A 22,957-nucleotide genomic window follows, 5' to 3' on the forward strand; every position below is an offset into this window, starting at 1 on the left:
TATTGCATGCCTTGATGCTGCAGCTGTATTCCTCTATTCCCAGTGCAGCACCCCATTTCCACCCTCATTAGTGGGAGCAGAGCAGCAGTGGGTGGACGGGGGGGCTGTGACCATGCCCTTTGCCTCCATCTCTCTGGGCTGGGCGCTGGTCCTTGCCTCACACCTAGTAAACCCTTGGAGCCAGGCTATTTTTTATTTTGTTCATTTCCAGGGGAGGCACACATTTTCTCCTTGTTTTTAATCCCTTTTTTTTTTTTTTTTTTCTAGCACTAATCCATTGACATTTATTGCTTTTATATATGTTGTTCACAAAGCTGGCAGCACATCATTAATGTAAGAGTTGTTTCACCCTAAATATAAATGTAATAATTTTTCACAATGATTTTCTACAGCATTTTAAGGTGTTTATGAACTGTTCAGCAGAAGGAAAGGCAAAAGAAAATAAAAAAGAAACCCTCCAATAGCTCTTTTAAAACTGTTTTTACAAGAACTACATATTAAGTAACTCTTTCTGACTCTAAAGCAAGAGGACAGTCACTATTTGCATCACAACTATTTACCCTTTCCTGAAGCAGAATCTCTACAAACCACAGCAATTCCCATTATAAGTCAGTCTAGGGATATAGGAGAAGCAGAGTTTGTTAAAGGAGAGAATATATTTTATATTAAGAAACCTAAACTAGCAATAATAATTGGTGTTATAGAAAACGACTCCTCCCACAAACACTGTGCCAGTATCAGGACAGGTGCAGTACACTCAGTGGCATGGAGATGTGGGATCCAGAGTATGGTGGAGGAATAAAAGTGGAGGAAATTTTACTGTTCAACTAGTAATTTCATTACAATTGAATATTAGACTGAGATTAATTAAAATACAGTAATTCACACTAGAGCCAGCAGAGGGAGCATTTAAGAGAGAGTCGGTTGAGGAGGTCCCGCTCCTTTTTGTAAACACACCATGAAACCGAAAGCATTATTGCAGATATTGCACCAAAACAGTTGTGGCAATCCAGCCCTTGACTTGTTAATTCATGCATGGACAAGGCATAAAACTCATGCTAATGGAAAATTTCTTGCCAAAAAACCCCCGCCAACACACTCAGAACCATTCCTCAGCATAAATCACTTTCAGTACTTGGCATGCCATAAGGATTTGTTTTTCAGGCAATCTAGCAGCTATTAGTTCAGATTTTGCAAACCAGCTGGCATCATTCAGGTCTTGCTGTAGGTGCCTGTGCATGCTTCTCGTCTGCAGATCTAAAAGGGTGAGAGAGTGCACCCAAGGGAAGTCTGCCTCACTGCGCCAAAGGCACGGCTACACAACCGTGGAGGGCTGTATTTTCAGAACTATGTCCACTGCCTTCATATACACCTGGCTTTGTCAGTAAGGGATGTATGGAGGAATAGTAGCATCCCCAAAAATGTATGGAGAGTGACGAGTGCCCCTGCAAAACCCCCAGGGGCAACACCTGGAGAAGCAGGACTGTTTCTGCTCTTGTGCCACGGCATTTCTGCTCTTTTGATGGTGCATAAGGCAACTCATTGTAAGCAAAAGAGGACTTTACACACCTTGTGCACCCTCCTCTTGATGCTGAAAGGAGGAGGAGGGCCTTTCTGAGAGCCCCACTGGCAAATCAGTCCTGATGCTCTGCTCCAGGACCCGTGGGAGCCAGACTTAGTTTTCATAATCAGCAGTTAAGAATTGGGTTGTTTTAGCAATCTATCAGATGAGTCACCTTTGGTGGTTTTTGCCATCCGGCCACATGCACAAACTCCACGCTGTGTTAGCTGCCTTCACATCATCTGCTCCAGTGCTTTCATTCCTGAGATGCAAACATGCCATGGGTTATGAAACATTGTGAAGTAAGAAAGGCCCAGTAAAGCAGCAGCATACATTTAGTATGACTGTACCTACTTCCGAGGGGTCTTTTTCCTCTTCTCAAAAAACATGGTGAAAAACATGCAAGGACAGGAGCAGAAATGCCATCTCGCTTTCCTGCTGCAGCTGGAGAGACTGGTTGTGAAAGGTCAGGGGTTGTGCCCAGTGCCAGGGATTCAAAAAATTCTTAAGTTTCCTTTTGCATTCCCATTCTGTTTTGCTATTTTATCTGCAGAAATGGAACAGAACTTAGCAGATTCACAAAATATCATACCATTACATGTCAAATCCTGTTTTTGATTGTCTGTGTGGACGGTCAAGAGAGGGAAGATGCTATTTGTTATTTAACAGTCATTGTAATGCATTGGAGGCACAGTCTAAGCCTGGATTTGAGCACAAAAAGCCAGCTGCTTAGTTCAGATCCTGTACCATCTGCTCAGATTGCAGGTGATTAATCAGAGAGCACATCATGGATCTGTATCTAACGTTAAACCCTACAGCAGTTAATGTACAGGCAGAGCATCTTGTATATAAGGACTCTCTTTGGACACAGACATAGACTTCATCAGGTGTTGTCCAACTCCACAACAGAGTTACAAAAATCAAAAGACATTTCACAAATGTGAATATGGTCTATAGAACTGGATGTTCCATCCCGAGTGATACGGTGAAGCTGGTGAAACAGAGCTTTTGCCTGAGCCAACGTGTATTAGGCACACGCTAAGTAAATACTTATTATAAATTATATTAGTATATATTTATACACATGTATATGTTGCAATAGTACAAACCTAGAACCACTTCATTAAGATTATAGACTGACTCTAGTCTTATAACGTTCATTTTACTCAGACTAAAATGGTGGTATTGGCATGAATTTGGGCTCAGGCCTTCTATTTTGATGACTGTCATCATCTTCATTTCTTGGGCTGGTGATCTTCTCACCTAACTGAGTTTCCAAGGCAGTCTCTGAGTTTAAGCTAGATATAAGATGATCTGCTGACCTGTCACCTTGCAACATATGCCTATCTCTATCAGCCACCCATCCCACTTTTTTAGGCCTTTACTTCAAAATGTAAATCCCAATTTTAACAAGTTTTCAGTCTCACTTTGAAATACAGCTTTATCCTGAGTAGACTTCATTCTGGCCATGGCAGCTCTCCTATGCCTGCCCAGAACAGTGTCTCCTGAGCTGTGAAAAGTCGTTTACTGTTTGCATATTAAGCCAGCAAAGCCAACACAGCTCGGTGCTCTTCCTCCTAAAACTTCCTCAACAGACTTGTTTACTAACCTGTAATCAGTTAAGGGCAGCAGGGTTAACTTAGCACTTCTTTGTCTTTGCAGACACAAGCCACCAAACTTGACTTGCACGGGCGTCCAAGCAACTCAGCTTGACCCAATCTCAGTTTCCAAAGCCAGAGCTGGGAGCAAAACCAAATGTTTTTCAACTTCCAAATCAATCCGGGCACAGAAATCATTAAAAGCTAATATGTGCCAGGATCCATAATGAAATTTTGCAATCACTTATTTTCCAGAAGAAAAACAAGTTAAAGCAGAAGGTACTTTTCCTGTTAATACATCATCCTTTGCCTAAATAATGTCTCAAGAGCCTCAAGAGGATCTCTACTGTGTGGGAAGGAGAGCATTTGAGGGGGAAGAGGAAAGTTGAAAAAGCGAGAAAACAAGCAAGGGCTGGAGATCAGCTGGGCTGAATGTTCATGCCTCCACTAGCCCGGGCAGCAGCACCTCTCCCAAGGGCAGAGCCAGCCATCAGCAAGGCAGGGGTGGCTGTTAAGTCCCAGGTAAGGCTGTGGGGAATTCCACCACCTGTGACACTTCTGGTCCGGAACAGGACCTGGCCGTATGCCAGCATTTCATAAACAGTGAGACAAAGCAATGAGGGCATTCGCTCATTTGAGCTTGCAGGAAAAGATTGTCTATTTAAATTAAAACAGCTAGTTTGCAGCCTGGGGAGCCCCTCTTCTGCTCCCCAACAGAGCTGGAGTAGCCAAAGCTCAGGATTCATGACTAGCCCAGAGCTCAGCTGTATGCATTTCACTTAAACTGTATGACTTCTATAGCCTGCCTGTGCAAGGCATTTATAATCCACCAGTTCACCAGAGAGTCAGCTCTGTTTACTGAGACAAGGATTTTAGTATATAAACACACCATCATGAGTTGACACCTGCACTAGCTGAGCCGATCAGCTACTTTCTTCCTTGACAATGTTCCTACAAGACTCAAGTTGTGGCAGGCTTTGGAGCATAAAGTCCTCTGACAATACTAGACTCCCCTCCGCAGCTGAGGAGACTTAGCTAGTTAGTAAGGAAGAAATCAGATAACTGGCATATTGGCATTTTAGGACCATAATTACAGTCTGCTGCAGACAACAGGGAGAGCAATGTTGTCCTAAGGATCTCCGGGCCCATGGCTGATGGAGAGGGAGCCCTGAGACCCCAGCAGCGGGTTGCCCCTATAGGGTTCTATGAGCATCTGGCATCACTTGAGCTTTGTCACAGTGGGCTTTGAGTAAGGATACAACTAGTGCGGGCAAAGCTTTGTAAAACTTTTCCCCATGTATTTATAGTTGTTATGTCTAACGTGCTAGCAAGTGAGCCTCTGACACCACAGCTAGGAGAGCAGCAGCTGGAACAAAACAACCTGGCATAAATGGGATTTTTACCATACTTTTTTTGAATGAGCAAACTGCAGCACAGGTAGGTAAGGGCAAAACTTTCAGACTCGGTTCTTTCTGCAAGATCAGTAAGTTAATCAGACCAGGAAAAAACAGGCAACTGCTGTCCCTTATCTGCTCCGCCCAATCGCCCAAATTGTTTCCCGTTCCCTGAAATGTTTGAAAAGAAATGGGCCAATGTGGTTTCAGTAAAGAGTATTGAATGCTCTCCAAATACTAAACGAGTCTGCTGCTCAAAACTAATAAGGAAAGAGGTTGGCCAAATGCCTTGCCTGGTTTATGACTCAGCCTGAGCTGCCATGCCCTTCTGGAGCTGCACTTCTGAACGAGAAGTCAGCATCACTCTTACAGTAAAAGTCACTAAAAGGAAATCTAGGAAATGTGAAGAACTAGGGCAGATCAGGATAGTTTCACTCTTTAGCAAACCCTGGCTAGGTTTCAGCAAACCTAGGTTTCAACAGTCAGAAATAATCCCTTACAACTCAAGAAAAGAATACTTCTAGGTGCTTTGGAGCAGCCTGTGTATCTGAAGTTTCATTTGCCCTCAGTATAGAAAGTGTTGTTTATGTTTTCTCTCTAATCTGTCTTGAGCAATAATCATTAAGGGAAATAAGCCCAGCTGGGCAAAGTTGCCTAGTTTTATACACTTTTACAAGCTTTATCAGGACTGACGTGAAGGGGTAAAATGTTGCAATCGAACAACCCACAGTCAGCAGTATCACCGCTCCTGACACTACCATTCTTAGAAACACTGTTCTTCCACTTTATGCCTATAATTTCAACTTTTTATTACTATATGGGTTGAATGTGTCACATATATAACAGATTTGCATGCAGCACAGCATGCAGGGCTGCAAATGCAGTCCCTGGCTGATTAAAAAGTCACCTTTTTCCAGCCTGGTCTGGTTTAGCTCTGCAGCAGTGCCAGCCTACCAGTCTTTCATCACCCAGCTGGAGATGCAGATATGGCACGACAGAGCTTGACTTCTCCAGATTCATCTTTATTCCTGTCCCCTTATTTTTCCCGTATGTACATCTTTGTGCTTCAAGCATTTGTTTTCTGTAGAAACGCTTTGTTGCTCACAGGCACAGGTAGACAGAATGTTTAAAGCAAGGGTGATGGGGATTTCTGTGAGGCCTTTCCAATAAAGAGGCAGTGACCCTCTCTTGCAATGGTGCGATTCTATCAGATGTCAGGATGTATTTTTAAAGTGTTTGTGAGCAATGCTTATCACCCTAATATATATCAACATCATAAAAAAAGCCATAAAGGTCAGCGGTGTTTGAGGTGTTAGCATTAGGCATGCTTAGATTCTCAGACTCATCGATGAGGCAGATAACCTGAGTTTGCAGGGTTGATACCATCTCAGGATTCTTTATCTTTTTTTTTTCCCAACAATATTTTCACAGGGAAATAACAACAGCAGTTCGAGTGCTGCATTCAAAAGCGGTCCATTTCCTGGCTTTTCTATTTACTGTAACTACCTTCTCTGTAAGAACTTATCTTTCCTTTGATCATTTACTTTAATCTGGGAACCAAGAGTGAGAGACATTTGCACTCTCCTTACCTAAGTTTGGCCTTCGGAGGGTATCACCAGCGTGGCTCACAAGTCCATACTCCCTGCTGAGATGTGAAGGTGTGCAGTAGGAAGGATCTGCCCAGATCACAATCGCCTAAGCCTCTCTTTGTACTTTTCATCGCAGTTGAAGACAACTTTGTTTATATGCAATAATTTCCATGATGCACCAAGCCAAACACTTGTCAATCTCTAAAACATTAACATTGTCTAGGTATCCACAAACATTTTGAAGCTTGCATAATGTTTGTGTGATTCAAGTTCAGACCATACTCACCGAGAAAAGTCAGGTGAGGTTTTCCAGTATAGTGACATCTTCCTTTTCTTTCCTGACACAATTAGGCATGCAACTTGCTCATTCCAATTAATGCAGTCTTTTGAGAAAAATAACATCTATATATGAAATCTAATAGCACAGGTAGATCTGCAGGGATTAACAATATGAAGGAGAACATTGTCAAGCCTATAATGATATTTTGTGGTATGTTTGCTACAGCTAATGCTTTTAATTGCATTTTCGAGTTTAATTCTAGTAGCCAAGGGGGCTCAATGCACAAGGCAAATAAAAGACAGGATAATTGGCATGCCCAAGTGCCTCTTCTCAACATAAATCAGGCAGACGACAAATATGAGTTCAGCAAAGAGATCACTGTGTTTCAGTTTAATTTGCTCAAAATTTTGCCAAAATTCATATTACACTACAGGATGGAGAAACAAGCCTGGGAAATGCATTCAAAATGCTAGGAGGGACCGGAGCCACTGGAGCCCCCTTCCACATTAACATTTCACACAAGCATGAGAAAGCTTGTAAGCAGACTGATCAGGGAGGAACAGGATCAGATAGAGTCACCTTGCTGGGTGCACTTCTCCATTCCCTACCTTTTAAAAAGCATTACTGAAAGATTCCTCTGGGATTACAGGTGCTATTAGTAAAAGGCTTTCAATACAGAAATACCTTTCTGCAAAGGAGACAGCAGCAGCAGATTTTATTGTCCGTGCCCAGCTGGGTTTTATAAGACATCATCAGCCCTGCAAGTACATGCAAAGGTGAACTATCACATTATTTCAGTCGGCGCTACACAGCAGTTTGTATCTACATAGGGACCTAGATGGAAGGTAATGAGTTTTGACTGTAAGCCCTCTAGGGCTAAGATTATTTTTATGGGCCTAGACATATACCCAAATACATTACCAGAGGTTTGGTTTTAGGTCCATCAGAGCTGCAAGGTGAGATAAGGAAAAAGAGAAGTACTTCTCCTTGAGTTCAAAGCAAGGGTGTTTTTTTCTAATGTTTGACCTGCACGTCCAGCCAGAGTAAGTAACATCAAAACATTCTGCTAACATTTGTTAAGCATAGTAATTTGCTCATCATCTGAGTCCTACACACTTTTTTTTTGAAGATGAATAAATAGATATTCCTACTTATGAACACTCCACAGCTTTCACAGTTTCTTTGGAGAAAGACTGATTCTCTTGGGCTTTGCATGGCAGCAGCTGAAGCAAAGCCGGGCAAGTTCCCTGCTAGTGTTATCTGAAGTATTCCTATCAACTTAGAGAGAGTTTCACCCCTTTATGCCAGTAGACGGTTGACTTTATTAGATGTACACTATTTTCTGAGTTAAAAAAAAATTGGCAGCTCTTCATCAGGTTTTTTTTAAGCATTTTCACTCACTATAAAGAAAATATGTCTGTATTTGGCTTCTCCGCAGATTATTTGGCAATCTAACCTAACAAAACACTAGAGTGATGCTGACAATCACATCCAGTTTTGGAAAGCCACCCTGCATTGAGTACAGTATTTCCAGGCTGTAAGCCATAAAACAAGCCTGTTCCTGCTGCAGTTCATGTGGCTTTTGCTCTGAAGTGGAATTAGGGCAGGACCACATCCAATGCATAGTCCCAAAGACACTCACACGTATTTCAAACCCAAAAATCGTCAGCTGTAAAAACAAAATATTTGGGAAAACTCCAGTGAGGGAGGAAACTGCCAAAAAAATCAATTCTCTGTGTACGTGGAGTTGTTTTTAATTCCTGTTTTGCTCTGTGTTTTAGACCAGGGCAAGGGTAGGTGAGTGCTAGTTCAAGGGAAACAGCGGGAGCAAGCAGCTGGGTGACAGACAGTCCCCTTTCAGCATCAACAAAGCCACCAGTTTGACTTTGCCTTAGTGTAAGGTTTCACTCTAACATTGCAGTGCTTGTTCCAATGGATTCCCCATTGTACTACTGAAGACCAGCTCTTGAAGGGTGTGACATTTCTCCCTCGCTTGATGATAATCCCATTAGCTGGGTGAATCTCTGAGCACAAGTCATATCTCTGTGCCAGTTCTGTGATTTCTGCAGTGATTGTCTGTGTCTTGCTGCAATGACCTGCTAATGTATCAAGTGCAGAGGTCTGTAAGCATCCTTACATACTTCTACATTTACTTTACAATCTTCAGTTCAGATCAGTGTTACTGTGAGCACTTCCTTACAGTCAAAAAGGTGACAGTATAAGGGATGAAAGCCAGATGTTCCATGTTTATCCAGTACCAGTGATTTCATAACATTTAGCTTTCAAGTCATGACTAGATTATTTCAGCTGCCAGTGGCTCAGCCCAAGCATGAAGCTCTGTTCCCTCCGCTCAGTGCACTTACGATTCTGAACTGAATCACAGGAATGTTAAAGTACCGTGACTAGGAAGAATTGCTTGAGAAATACATATGTTTTGCCTTTTGAAAACTGGATTCCACAAATATAACAAATATAACAAATATAACAAATACCTTAAAAAGTACACCAAGGCACAGAAGTTCAATCTCTGGATGCATTCAGCTCTGTAATAATGAACAAGTGAAGCACGATGCTGACCATCGGCTGACCTTTTCGCTGATGCTGCCTGTGTCAGGACAAAGCTCAGACCCTTCTGCAACTTTACAGATTCGGCAGCGCTGATATTGTTAGATTAACTAATAGTGCCTTAAGCTGAACCTAAGGCCCTTATATTTACTTGAACTAATACTTCCTGCACCTGACATTTCCAGTCAGAAGATACACACCTTGTCCCCAATTCCTCGACACTTGCTCTCTCGCTTTCTCTTACCTTTACAAGGTGTTTGCGCTCAGCTGCATCCTCTGAGACCCCACCAAAGAGCAGAAATTAGGTGAGAAGCTCTGGAAGCCAGGTTGGACATTATGCTTTCTACCTACATGAATCTGAGAAAAAGAAAGGTGAACACTGTATTTTGCAAGAACTGCAATTCTACAGGTCAGTGTGAACACACATTAAACATACATTGAGCCTCTGCTCCAGGCTATCAGAAAGAGCAAAGTAACCTCACAGGGATTTCAGAGAACTTCATGCTTACTGAATAGTGAACCGCATTTGCTTGAAAAATACATTCTCTGCGTTAAGAGACTTCAATACCAGGCGTCTTATATGCAAAACAAACGTGTTCAACTATGGTAGTACCCCATATGGGAATGAATGGCATCCAGAGTATTTAAACCACAATAAACAAAATTTTGCTAAATGTACCACAGCAGGATTCATGTACACTGGTAGGAATTACACAGACAGTGTGTGAGTATTCAGATATATGCATACCTGGACAGTAGTGTGCATTCATTCATACACCTCTATTACCTATGCAGAAACGGAGATTCTAAGTCTGGGGCAGTACCGCGTGCAAGGATTACCTGATTAGTAGAGTTTTTAACTAATCTTAAAAACTGTTTCTCATGACATTCCTTCCCTGTGCAAAACAGGAGAGGTTTGTCAAGGCATCAATAATTCAGTCTTAAAAGTAAATTCTCATAAAGTGCTCTTCAGGCATGAATTCTTCATAATCTGCCTGTGGGGGAGATGGGTGCTGGGATTTCTTCCACCCGATGGTCTCCTTGAAGACAGGGACACGCTGTGGTAGAAAGGCTGAATCATTCGTCTAGAGTCTGAGAAGAAATCTGACAAAGAGCCCAGAGTAGCTCTCAGAAGCTCTGGGTTGGCAGGTCTCCCCCTGGATCACACACCTTCATCAGTTCAATGCAGTTTATTGCCTATAGCAACATCACTTCACAGGAATAGGTGAATAATCAAGTGTCAGTTAATAAAGGTGTACTTGTTAAAGAAAACATAAGTAAGCTTCCAGTCCTAAAAACTGTAATAAGAAGTTCAGAGCTCAGAAAAACCCAAGAGCAATGAAAGGGAACACCAGATGCTTTCTCTTCAGACCTTTTACTACCTGGCAGCCTTTCTCTCTAGGGAGGATACAGCCATTCAGACTTCAGCCAGATCTAGCTATGAAATCATAAGGTCAGAGGGAATTTTTTCTCTCTCCGTGCACTCCATCATGAGCAGTGACAAGAGCTGTCAGACTCTGGAGGCTTGCCTCGTATAACCTGTTACACCTGGACTGGCTTTAAGAGAGGGAATAGACAGAACCAATAACTCACAAACTTCTTTTTAGCAGGATGCAGACAAGCACTGACAGCTTAAATGCCAGACTGAAGGCACAACAACTCCCACTCGTTGTACACTTCCAAGTCATGCTTTCACATACAGCATCATACAACTGCTTTGTTCATGTACAAGTCTGCAGATTGAAAACTGTTACGTGGCTACGAGCATCAGACACAGACTAAATCAGATAGACGGCAAACCAGGATGAATAAGGAATGTAATTTACCATTTGGGGGCTTGTTTTGATTTACAAAGGGCAAATGAAGCAGAAGTTATTGGCTTTTCCCTACAAATCTTGCCTCAGCAACATTTATAAAATTCTGGAGAGTTCGTGTATTGCATTTTTAGAATCATAATCTGGAGCTGCTGGCAGTCAGCTGGCTAGCAATATTACCTCTCTCTGACTGAAGCAGAGACTTTCAAAAGAAGGAAAGGAGTCATTAAACTCATTCTGATGTGCAATAGGCTCTTTTCTGAGTAACACAATGATATCCCTGAATTCACTGCCTCTAACTTTCAAAAAGATTCAGTGTTGAAGAAAACTGATTCACTTTTAACACAAAAAAACTTCAAATCCAAAGCAACTTGTTAGGTTGTTGCGCTGAATTCTCCTGCCTCTTTTTCCTTGTGGCAGATTCAGGATTAAAATTCCCAAAGGCAACAGAATGGACCTGATTCCTGCAACTCTTCCATTGCTCTTGTTCTTTCTGCAATGTAATGATGAGGACTGGAGACTGGCTTCAGGGACATGCTTAGCGGAGACGGATCATTGCTAATCTACACAGGGACTTGAATCTGGGTTTGCAGCTACCTTGCTCCTGTTTAAATAGAAGCCTGTTCCTACACAGCAGTGGCAAGAAAGCAAGGACTTGTTTGGTGGAGAGAAGGGAGTTCCTCTGTGCGTTTAATCACATGAAGCACCAAAACCACGGCAGGAACTGTGGCCGTGTAAATGCCCAGGCTTAACTCAGTTCTTTCCAAACAACAGGTTGCCTGATCTGCAGGCAAGAATCAGTACTCAAAAGAGAGTTTTTACAAACGATGCGTTGACATCTGGTTTCCTTCTTACCAAAACTTTTCCGCTTGTCAGCTTCCATCTCCTGCTGCTGTATCCCTCCTCCAGGCTCAGACCCCAGCCCATGCCCTGCTCTCCATGCATAGTGATATACCTTGGTTAGGCCAGGAAGGTTGAACTCTTCCTGAGAAACTTCAAGGGGCTCTACTGCATTGTCCTGCTAATGATTTGTAAACATATTATCTGCAATCTCTGCTATAGCCTTCCAGCTATTGTGCTCCCTTTGGAATAAATGGCTATGTAGCCATGTCACAACCCAAGACAGGCACAAGAAAATAAACAGAATACTACTAGAAACACCATTTTTATGTTAATAACTTTCAGGCTAGATACATAAGCACTTATACAATAGACATGCTTACACAATAGGTGTTTTCACGATCTCTCTGATTTGCCACGCCCGTACACATCATGAGTATGCGTAATTATTTCTCGAAGAATCTGACTCACTCTGAATCTAGACATAAGTGGCAAATCTGATATTTCTGCAGGCATGGCAGTCTGGGGAGAGCTGCTCTTTATCTTCAGTTACATCCTTAAACAACCCTGGAGAAAATTTCTGAGCAAAGAAAGAAGATAGAACTACAAAACCCAGAGTATTTATGGAATATTTATACACATTTCTAACTTCTACCCTCTGAATGTCTTGTAAAGATGAGGAAATTGCTGTTTAATAACAGGTTCCATAGACCAGCTGCAAAAAAGGGCTCTCTAAACAAGCATCCACTGCTTGTAGCCAGTTCATTAATTTTAAATGATACAAAATTAGAAACAGCATTTCTTCCTTGTGACAGAGAGGAAGAGGCAGTAAATGTGTCTTCAGAAAATGCATTGATAAAGAGGAAATACAGTTACGTACAAAGCCAAGTGCTGTTTGGGTGTCCATGCAAAACATCTCCAACGTGCTCTCTCCTCTTGTGCAATCCCAATGGAGGCAACCCCGATAACCCTTCTGTCTAGATTTGTGGCACCAAATCATTGTCTTCTCCTATCCTGTGATTTAAATAAAATCTGTATATCCATCAGCAATCAGCAGAAGAGTAGCCTTGGCAAACATGGTGGGATCTAAAGTAGTCTCACTGCTTAAATAGCCATTGTATTCACAACTTTTTCTTCTATTTCAGTTGATAACAGTGAGTTCAAAGGTCTCATGTTTCCTGTTTTAAGAGCTAACTTGCAGTCTCAACAGATGTATTTCAAATTCACATCTGCCTCACAACCTCCACAATGAAGCCATGAGGTGTACTTCCCCAGCTCTACTCTCCACCTTTCTCTAAAACAATTACAGGGAAGAAGGGCCTGTATTTCCCTAAATAAGGCAAATCTCTTACACAGCTGGGCACTGGCAGGGAGTAATGTCAGTATAGTTTAAAGCTGGTTCAGAAGATAAGGTGGAAGGAGGTGTGTGAATGACTGACCCATTGTCCCAGCCCACTCCTTCATTAAAGGAGAGCTTGGGCTACAGACTTGGATGAAACCTGCACCACCCTGTCTAAGTACATCAGCGAGACTTTTTCTGTGTTACTACACCATAAATCAGACTTGAGAACTGAAGATTTCTCTCGAAACCAGTTGCAGTGAGGCTGGGAGCTGTAAATTGATATTGCCATGGGGATGATCAAACCAGCATGCTGGAGAAGCTGTTGATGTTGTCTCTCAAGCTGTGTCCGAATGACCACTAGCTTGGCCCTAGAGGAAACCTCCCAGAAAGGCACTATGGTATGGATATACTGTCCTAGTGCCAGGGAGGTGCCTCAAAATGTAACTGGTTGCAGAAACAGAAAGCAGGTTCAACTGAGGCTTCATTATCAATTTCCTTCATGGAGAAGCACTAATAAACATGAAATGGCTGATAACAAAGAAAATGAAAGCAAAATTAAAAATTAAAAAAAAACAAACCAACTCTGGAGGAAATGAGTATTGTGTTTCTCATAAACAGTAGTTCTTATCCAAAATGAGCATTTCATAACAGGTAATCATTAGGCAGCTTTTTCCCACTGATCTGTTTGAAAACAGCCTGAAAATACTCTATAAAAATTTGTAACGGGGTGACTAGAAAGTCATTCACTGAGTCTTCTTATTTTCTTAATCTTCTTATCAACCTCAAAGAAATCAGAGCCTGGAGATGAGTTGGATCCTACCTCTGCACTAACAAAAAGACACTGGAGTAGCTAAGGCTGACACTGGATGGGCAGCTGAGCCCTTATCATGGCCAGGGGAATGTCCTCCTTGCCCCAGCACCAGCTCCCATCTCTTCTTGCACTGTCCTAGACTTGCTGGGCTTTCCAGTGAGCCAGTCCTCATTGCTAGCCCAGAGGGTAACTATCTGTCTTTTTGCTGCATTAATGAGTTGTCCTGGCTCTGATCCAAGGTAAACGGCAAGATCATGGTTCCAAGAGCTGGAAGGGAACAAGCAAGAAGCAGAGCCTTTTTTTCTTTGAGTGGGGTAGCACACATCATAACAAAGCATTACATATTTCATAAGCATCATTCATCATTTGTGCTTTGTACGTATATGGGGGTACCACATCCCATCCGATTATCACATCCTGCTCCTACCACTAATGACAACAGCAGCTGGTTGTGAGGGAGCAGTTATTTCTGTGATGCTAAATCATCATCTCTTGGTGTTCTTCTTTTACAAAATTGTATCTCCAACATTAAGGTCCACTTTTTAAAATTAATCCCTTGAGTCACTCTCCTTTGCATGAGACCACTCTGTTTCACTGCTACTGTCTGCCACCAAAATACTTTCCGTGCTGGGAACAGCTTTCTGCTGAAAGGCCTGCTGTTATGCAGTGATATTTCTTCTCTACGTGATTAAGGACCTAATTGTCTCAAACATATTATGGAACTGCAGCCTTACAGAAGCCAAGGAAAGCAAGTTCATCTGCTTCCAAAAGTCATAGAAAGCAACATATTATTTTAAGCCAAGGCAGGCCCCTAGGTAATTGTTTTAATTAAGTCAGTCATGGAGGTAGTTTTACAATCTAGCTGTGCTGAAGAACTATTTTACTTGCTGATTGCAGTCATCAATTATTTTCAAGTGCCTTTGGTGATAATTCTTCCTAGTTATAAAGAAATTACTTTTGTATTTAATTTTTCCATAAACATTCTGTTGCAACATTTCCAATTTTTTCTTATCCCAACCCCCACAAATCCTTAAGCAGCTTAACCAGCATATACTCACAATACAAAATTATCCAGGAGACTAAAAAAGTACATTTTACTCAGTCAGACAGTATTGCCATGCAACATAGCATTCAAGCTGTGCTTCTCCATATCTATGTTTGTCCGTGTATCTTTAAAAAGAAGACAAGCACAGCCTTCTCCATGGCAATCTCATGCACTAATTCTGCCAGCACAAGTTTTCAACACTCATCAGTAAAGAGTTTTGAAATGGTTTTACTCTTGCAAAACATTTTACAGGCAAGTCTGGATTTCTTTAATATCTGGGTTTATGTCTGAACCTCCAGGCCATGCCTTTGAGTATTTCCAATCTTTCCTCCTTCACCCTAAAATCTGAAAAATTATTTTACTATTTTCCTTATGACATCTAAGAACTTATGTAAAATCTCTCAGAGCTGGACCTTAAAAAAGGTCAAATATATCAAGATGATGTCATCACATGGACATTTTCTTTGGCAGAAAAACTGTTTCCAGCGCTTCCTCCCATCTTTTGCTGACCTTAAGTTTGCCGTGCTTTCAGCTGTGTCCCTGCAATGGTTTGGTGTCCTTGCTGTGAAATGGCTCCCATAACACCCAGAATCAACACAAACTTTTTTTAAAAAAAAGTGGTTCTTACCTTCTTCTGTGATCTGTCTTTGTATGGTGGCCCCACTGAACAGTTGTCCTAGTCAGCTCCAGCACAAGCATGGGAAAGACTAGCCAAGCACTGCCGCTGCCCTGGCTACAAAGGAAACCTTGGTAAAAGCAAGTGCACAAGGGCCCAGGGGGGTTACAAGCTTGACTGGCTCCTCTGCAGACACAGGAGCAGTGGGGATTTGCAAGATCGCCATACCCTACCCACTGCAAGACCCTCACACACACTCTGTGTGTTACATCTTATAACCTTTCCTTCTTATTGAATGACCTGGTCATCGCTCTTTTTCCCTGATTAAAATACCATGCCTAAAGTAAGGTGAGGGCAGCATTTGAGGAGCTTGTATCACCAGCTATAGAAAGACACAACAACCCCAAAAATCTACTTAGAAGCACCGTCTGAAACTATAGGGGTAGCTGAATCCTGTGCATTCTGGTCTGAGGATGAAAGAGGACGAAACTACTGTAAGACTCAAAACACCTCTGTAAAAGCTCTTTCCTTCTAAGTGTTGACATCTTATGTTTTGTTTTCAGATAGATTTTATTTGCATTACCCGAAAAAACTTTCAGGTTAATAAATGACTTAACAACTCTGAGTAACCAGAGCAGTGGTTAATCTGCTGATACTGTTGTGGTGCTCAGACAAATAAAAGTAATGGCTAAACAAAGTTGAATACACAAACTGGGAACATTTAGCTTGTTGAGATACGAAAAAGCCTCCAGGGTTTGTTTGGTGGAGTACTCATGTATTAACTGACATCTCAGCGCTAGCTAAAAATTAATGGGAAAACCCAAGTGCTGTGGATGGTTCAGAATGAGGTACTGGGTTGCATTAAGCCATCACTGTCATTGTCACAGATCTAACACATTTTTTTAAAAAATGTTATGTTCTCAACTTTAAGATTTTTTACATTGGGTATTTATTGTCAGGAATCTTGTCCAACTTCTTTCCCAATTAAATAAGGAAATCCTGCTTTGAAGAGGCTGGGGAACTGTTTGTTACATGTTTCTTATTCCCAGACACTCAACTTGTTTTGCAAATTGATGTCAGCTTGAGTTTAACTTGAAAAATTTGAGTGAGGAAAAGCAAAAAACTTAGCCCCAAGAGTAAATACTCTGCAGCTCAGTGAAGTACACTGCAGTTTACTTTTAGTTAAATATTATTATAGTTATAATTGTTTTCTTCAGTTACGTATTACTTAAAGAGTAGGAACGATGAAACTAAAACCATATTGACCCAGAAGACAGCTTCACTTTCTATACTTCCTCAAGCCCTTTCTGTTTACTGAGTTTCAGTGCTGTACAAGCCCAAAAAATCTTTTTGCACCTGGCAAAATTTGCCATCTGTAAAAAATGCCAGGCCAATTCAGGCCCTGTCCCTGTGGCAATCTGTCCACAGTGCTGTTTTAATACTCTGTTGGCCAGTGGGTATGGGGAACTTCAGCTCCCCACTATATCATGACACTACTTTCAGGACACAAGGAATATGTCTTTGCTGTTTGGTGTCACTAAAAATACAAACTGGCCACTGAAGACCGAGATACACAAAACTCCATTTTAATCTTTGCATGACATTTATACAATACCTTCTACAACATGAAAGTGTGGGCATTTTTTATCACCACTGTGATATCATCAGCATAACACTGAGGCCAATGTTTCCTTTTAGCTTTCCTAAACTAATTGATAACCCAGAAATCTGCACAAGTAATTCAAGTTCTGCTAGTCTTGCACTGACTTCAGCGCCATGTGTTTACTGTTCAGCAGCCTGTGAAGTTTCCCTCTAACACTCTGGACAGCTTTGTCTAGTCCTGACTAACCTGGGTAGTCCCTGAGCTCTCACACGCCCCCTGAATTCCCCGTTCTTAATCTGAAAATATCCACATTGAGATGGCACTGAAGGATCTAGAAGAGTGTTTCCTGAGTGGGAGTCATCATACCCCACTCTCAGAAGGTCCTGCAGGTCCCTCACTCAAGGCTAAATAGCTGGAATATGCATGGCCAGATTTCTTTAATAGTTATTGCCTATTTTTGTACTAATTACACAGCATGAAGGACTGAGCAGATGATTCGTTCTAGATAACGGCATGAAGTCTTTCAACAGGCATAAAAGAAACGGTTAAAAAACCCTTGTGCCGTACAATAACGAGTATCTAGAGCTTCAGCAGTCATCCAGGAGCCAGAGCCACATACTACAGATCAGAGCAGTCCATAAGACTTTCCAGTGTCTGTGTCATGGCTAATGCAAAGAGAGACTAGTACATGCCGTGTCCACTTCAGCCACTACCAAAATCTCAGTCCCCAGAACAAAGAAGCCACCAAGCAGTCCCAAAACCTCCACAGCAGCAGGACACAGAGTGACGAATCCTAGAAAGTACATACACGGCAATGGGTATCGCCTCACATGACACGATGCTTTTGCCATAGACAAGTACGTGCAGTGGGTACAAATACAAACAAATTCCACACTTTCATTAGTGTATCTTCATGATGACTGTGCTGGTGTAAATACAAATACAAACCCACACATACTCAATATCGTACAGCAAGTCAAACCAAGGCTGCTGGAAAACAAATTCTGCTGGAGAGAGATGAGAATTTAATTTCACTCCATCTTTTTTTCAGTCACAAGAGAGAAAACTCTTCAACCAATTAATATAACATGAATACATGGTCAAATCCATTGTGCCCTTTTTTTACTAATTACAGGAACAGAAAAGAGTTTTCACATAAGTAAAAATCCCCAGTTACTTCTCCCCATTTCCTCTGCACCCACAGCATTTTGTTGCCAGCTGGGAGAACACACCCACGCAAGAGCCCCAGCTGCAATGCCAACATTCCAGGGGAGGGCAAATGGCAGGTCCCCTCAGAAGGGAAGCAGAAATCTTATTCAGTTCGCTACCTACAGCCTTGTGTATTGCTTTTGATGTGTCCCAAGAGGAAACTGTAGCCCAGGCAAAGACAGATAGATATGTGACAGATGCTTTACCATGAAGAAGCTTCAAAAAAAGTAATTTCTTTGCATATATATCTGGCACTCCTCTAAAGACAAATATTTGCTTCTATTTTCAGTGGAGACCAAAGGTACTCACCTGTGTTAAAGATAATGAAATTTCATGCTTCAAGGCTTAAGCTGATTGCTTAGCAAGGCTTAGCTATGCGCCATGGGCAATTCTCTCTCTTTCTGAAATGTTGTGGAGGCAGCTAGATGTGTTATGGATTTCCTTGCAGCTTCCTCTGGAGCTGGACCTGCAATGAAATGGTTTCAACATCATCACTTGTTATTCTAACATAGAGAAAGACTTAAAGGTGGCTGTAAACAGCCCTCTTGCTCCCTTAGCAAAGAGGACTTCACATCATCCTATGTGATCACATCTTTGTGAGCACATCCTATGTGAGCACATCTTTCCTGTGCTCAATGCAAGCATTGAGCAAGCAGACCTCCACACAGGTCTCGTTCTGCAATACAGTAATAGCCACATGGCCAGATCCAGCCTTGGGATCTGCAGCTGAAATGAATTGCTTCTACCTTAGTGATCTCGAGGGACATAGGAGAAAGCATAGCTATAGTCACTGTTGCAAGTACCTCTGTATATTTGGTGTAATAAAAAAGCTTAAAATTCATACAGCACATTAAGAGGCAAAAGGTTAAGTATTTTGTCAACTAAAAATGAAAGATCCAAAGCTAGATCTAGAGTGCGAATGCTGCAGCATTACTGGAAATGAGTGAGGTGTGCCTATGCACATATATTCCCTGTTCTATTTATCAAATCTACTGCTTGAGGCATTGAAAGAGACATGTCAGGTCAGAGTCATAAGTGCATTTTGGGCCAGCTAGGCTATTGCTGTTGTTTGCTTAACACCACAGGAAAAAACTGCATTGCACTGATAAATAGATCCTCAATCTGATCCCATGACAGTACAAATCACAATCCAGTAATGAATTTGCAATGGTTTGCAACTGACAGTGAAACATGAGGTCTGAATCTGGCGCAGGGACCACGAAGGAATGAACAAACCACAAGAGCCAAGATGTGATCTGTCCGGCCCATGTTCAAAAAAGAGGACAACTGCATGAGGTTAACTCTGTGCTGGCTGTCACAAACCATTTTTTTTTGTGCCTGCTTAATCAGGAGGTTTGACAGGATGAGGCTGTTCATGGCCTATGTCCCTGAAGCAGATTGTGGCAGTGCCCCACACGTGTTCAGTGGCTGTGAAGGTGGGCATACAAAGACTATCCCTTCCTTTTGGAGAGCAAAGCAGACAGGGCAATTTCTTCCTGTGCTCTTAAAGCTAGATATTCAGCAGCTTCATGGTAGGAACCAACACTTGAAGTGGCAACGCCCAGACTGACAGAAGCATTCCGGTGTCTTCTGACTGGAATCTAGTACCTAGGTTAGGAGTTTAGCTTGTAAAGGAAGACTTTACAGCATCTTTGGTGTCACAAAGCTCAATCTGAGCCATGCTCTCAAAAGGTAGAAAGCTGCAGCTGGAAAGCAATGCTTTCAAAAGGTAGAAAGCTGCAGCTGGAAAGCACAGCCACGAGGCTGCTCCCCTCTCCAGAATGGCTAAAATTTCTCTCCACAGTTACAGCACTACAATTACACGCTGTGAATACCTGTGATGAAAACCATAACCTCCTTTGTTGCTCAGCAAAGAAATCAATGTTGAGAACTGCTAACTACCAGCAAGTCAACTCTGCTTTCTCTAACTTGGAAAACGAGCGCAGTCCAGCTGTGCTGGGGCTGGCAGGAGTGACAGCAGTGGTAATAACAACCATCTGCATCACTGGGAGAAGAGTATGTATAAACATGAGTGAAACTCTGTCCTCCTCTGAAAACATCATTGCTGTCCATTACTGCAATCAGTGAGGAAATAGGACTGAAGTCTCTTTAAAGACACTTCAACAGACATTTTTACACATTTTCAGAGCAATTACAGATTCTCACTAGTCACACTGCTGGGACAAAAGTGTTACCAGGTATGGCAGGTCCAGTGCCAGGTGTTTCCTTGACGTGCCAAGTAGCACAGGTCCTGAGTCCACAGGACAGATTAAGGTTTATCTCTAATTAAATGCTTCTCCTAGTAAGTTTTAATAGGATGACGGAGCCAGGAAGAATCAGAGGATTTGCTGAAGAACTTCTTTAGTCTAGCACCATGCAAATGAACAGATCTTAGCTTTGTTTACACGGGTGCTAACGAAATTCCTTCCCTCTGACGTCACAACCACACCGTTTTACTATGGTAAAATTTCATCAAAACACTAATTTTACACTCTTGGAACATTTGAAACAAATTGTATTCAGTATAAGTTTACACCTAATAGAGACAAAAATTGACTGCAGAAAAGCAAGCACTGAAAGTAGCAAAGATTTTAAAGCATATTTGATGGTGAAAACTGTTGAAGCTTCACTCATGTATTATCTTATGTCAGTGTGGAAACCCATGAACATTGTATCGTACAATGGTATTTTACCACCTGAAAACTTCATAATGAAATATGACATGATCATTTTTGGAAGAGGCACATCTGAGTCAGGTTTTTTCCTTGTTTTCCTCATTGGTTTTTTTTCCAAAACAAACTTCATTATTTTTTGCCTTACAACACTGGCACTAACTAGAAAAGCATTAAATCAAAGACATAAGGACTATCCATGGAGGATTTCAGACGATGGGTCAGAGTGACATAGACTATGTCTGGTAGACATCTGCAAGGTGTGTACATGACTCCTAAGAAGTGGTTTGCTGACCCACAAAAGTAGTTCTGTTATGAGTCATAGGTTGGGGAGAAATCTGTGTGGAGGTCGGAAAAACAGAATAAAGACCAGCTCCTAAATGTGAACAACAGCAAGAGCGCTCTGCCCTGAAGCTTCCTTTCACTTTTGTTTCTATTCTATTTGAAAGAAGAAACACTGGAAGTTTTTTTTTTTTCAAAAGAAGTAGGACCTCCCTGAACATTTGTAATAAAAATCCACACAAACCCTCTTTAGCAGGCAGGAATCTTCCTCCAAGTTAGTTGACCTTTTTATTGACTCTTCACAGGGCTCCTTGAGATGAAATTTCTTTCTTAGGAACTTATGCACCGTGATGAACAAAGTAGGATGGAGGCAGGTTTTTCGTAGGATTATTTTGTGCATGTGCTAAAATCTGTAACAAACTCCTGCTCTGAAGCTGATGCAAAGGGTTACTTTGCATTAAGCAAAACCAAGCATGAGTCCCACTAGCCCTATTCTGAAAGGGGTCAGGATACTGCAAAGCAGAAGGAGCCCAAAACGCCACATTTACTTTGCTGAGAAGTCAGAGGAGGAGTTCATGAGCTCACTTTCAAGAAATTGTGATTCCTCCTATCTGACACATGTGTTGGAATTACACAGATTTAAGTTGTCTTGGCACACAGATTGAATGCTGCAGAGAGACAGACAAGTAAACTGTTTGCTGCCACGTTATCAGAGATTTGGGGATCATTATGAAGGAAGAAAAGCCAATTAATTTCCCTATAAGTGGTTGAATACAATGCAGCCACATATTCTGGAGATCTCTATAGTCAGGAGAGATGAAGAGATCTTCACTTTAATTTCAGACTATACTGTAATTGCACTGAGAACTCCCACCTGCATCCCAACACTCCGGTTACAGCCGTTGGGCAGAGGCCAAAATTTCCTACTGCCCTGCATTAACAGTGTGAAAGCGAACTAACTCAAGTCTCCGCACTTGGGTTTGAAATCCCAGTTTTCCGTGGCTGCACTGTTAGCAGTCAATACTGGTGCTACCTCTGCTCATTTTAAAGCATCTGCAGATAATTAAAGTTGTTTATAATCCACAGTCTGTGTGAGGTGACGGTATCAAAACCCCAGCGAAAAGTTGAAGGATACATCCTAAATCACGCTCATGCCTTTGGAAAACTTCTGTGTGGGCTCAGCAATTCGGAGAAAAGTCTGCAGGCAGGAACCTTAGAGGTTTGAAAACAAATCCAAACAATCCCCAAAGTGACTTTAGATAAACAAAGCCCCAAATGTACCCGGTGTTCATGTTCCATGGCACTAAGTATGTCATGACAGGGAAGGGGGGAAGCTGTGTTGAGAGGCTGCGCTGGCAGCACTGGGCTGGAGCGAAGGGCACAGGTACAGGTTATCGGCCCAGTGCGAGGCATCAGCCCTACAGGAGAAGCTCCAGAAAAGGATAACACAACCTGGCGTCAGGAAGCTCTGCGCCTCTTTTTACTCTTAAAAAAAAAATAAATCCTGTCTTCCACTATTCCCTAATGGAGATGGCTCAGAAAGGTTGCTCTGAAATGCTCTGCAACGTGAGGGCTGAGAAACGACCCCTACCTCGAGGGGACTGTGGAGGGGGCAGGACCCGCCGCCACCTGCTGGGCGGGACACGACGGGAGGAGATAGGGGCGGGATAGGACACGGGGAGTGCCGTGGAGTCGGGATGCGGGGACGGGATAAGGGAAAGTGAGGTCGTGGTGCG

General features: G+C 42.1%; 1 long non-coding RNA gene across 2 annotated transcripts; it reads right to left on the reverse strand.

Moving 5' to 3' along the window:
• Positions 1-613: 613 nt before the first annotated feature.
• Positions 614-15,904, reverse strand: LOC128853019 (uncharacterized). 2 transcript variants are annotated; one of them, XR_008451234.1, is made up of 6 exons: positions 15,468-15,904; positions 9,232-9,344; positions 7,107-7,180; positions 6,429-6,575; positions 1,916-2,108; positions 614-1,823 (listed from the first exon to the last, which is right to left on the reverse strand). It is a non-coding gene; the product is annotated as an uncharacterized LOC128853019 (long non-coding RNA). The 2 variants fall into 2 exon arrangements; XR_008451235.1 differs by having other exon boundaries at positions 1,912-2,108.
• Positions 15,905-22,957: the final 7,053 nt, after the last annotated feature.

This window comes from Cuculus canorus, chromosome 9 (assembly GCF_017976375.1).
Source record: "Cuculus canorus isolate bCucCan1 chromosome 9, bCucCan1.pri, whole genome shotgun sequence".
Classification (NCBI taxonomy): domain Eukaryota; kingdom Metazoa; phylum Chordata; class Aves; order Cuculiformes; family Cuculidae; genus Cuculus; species Cuculus canorus.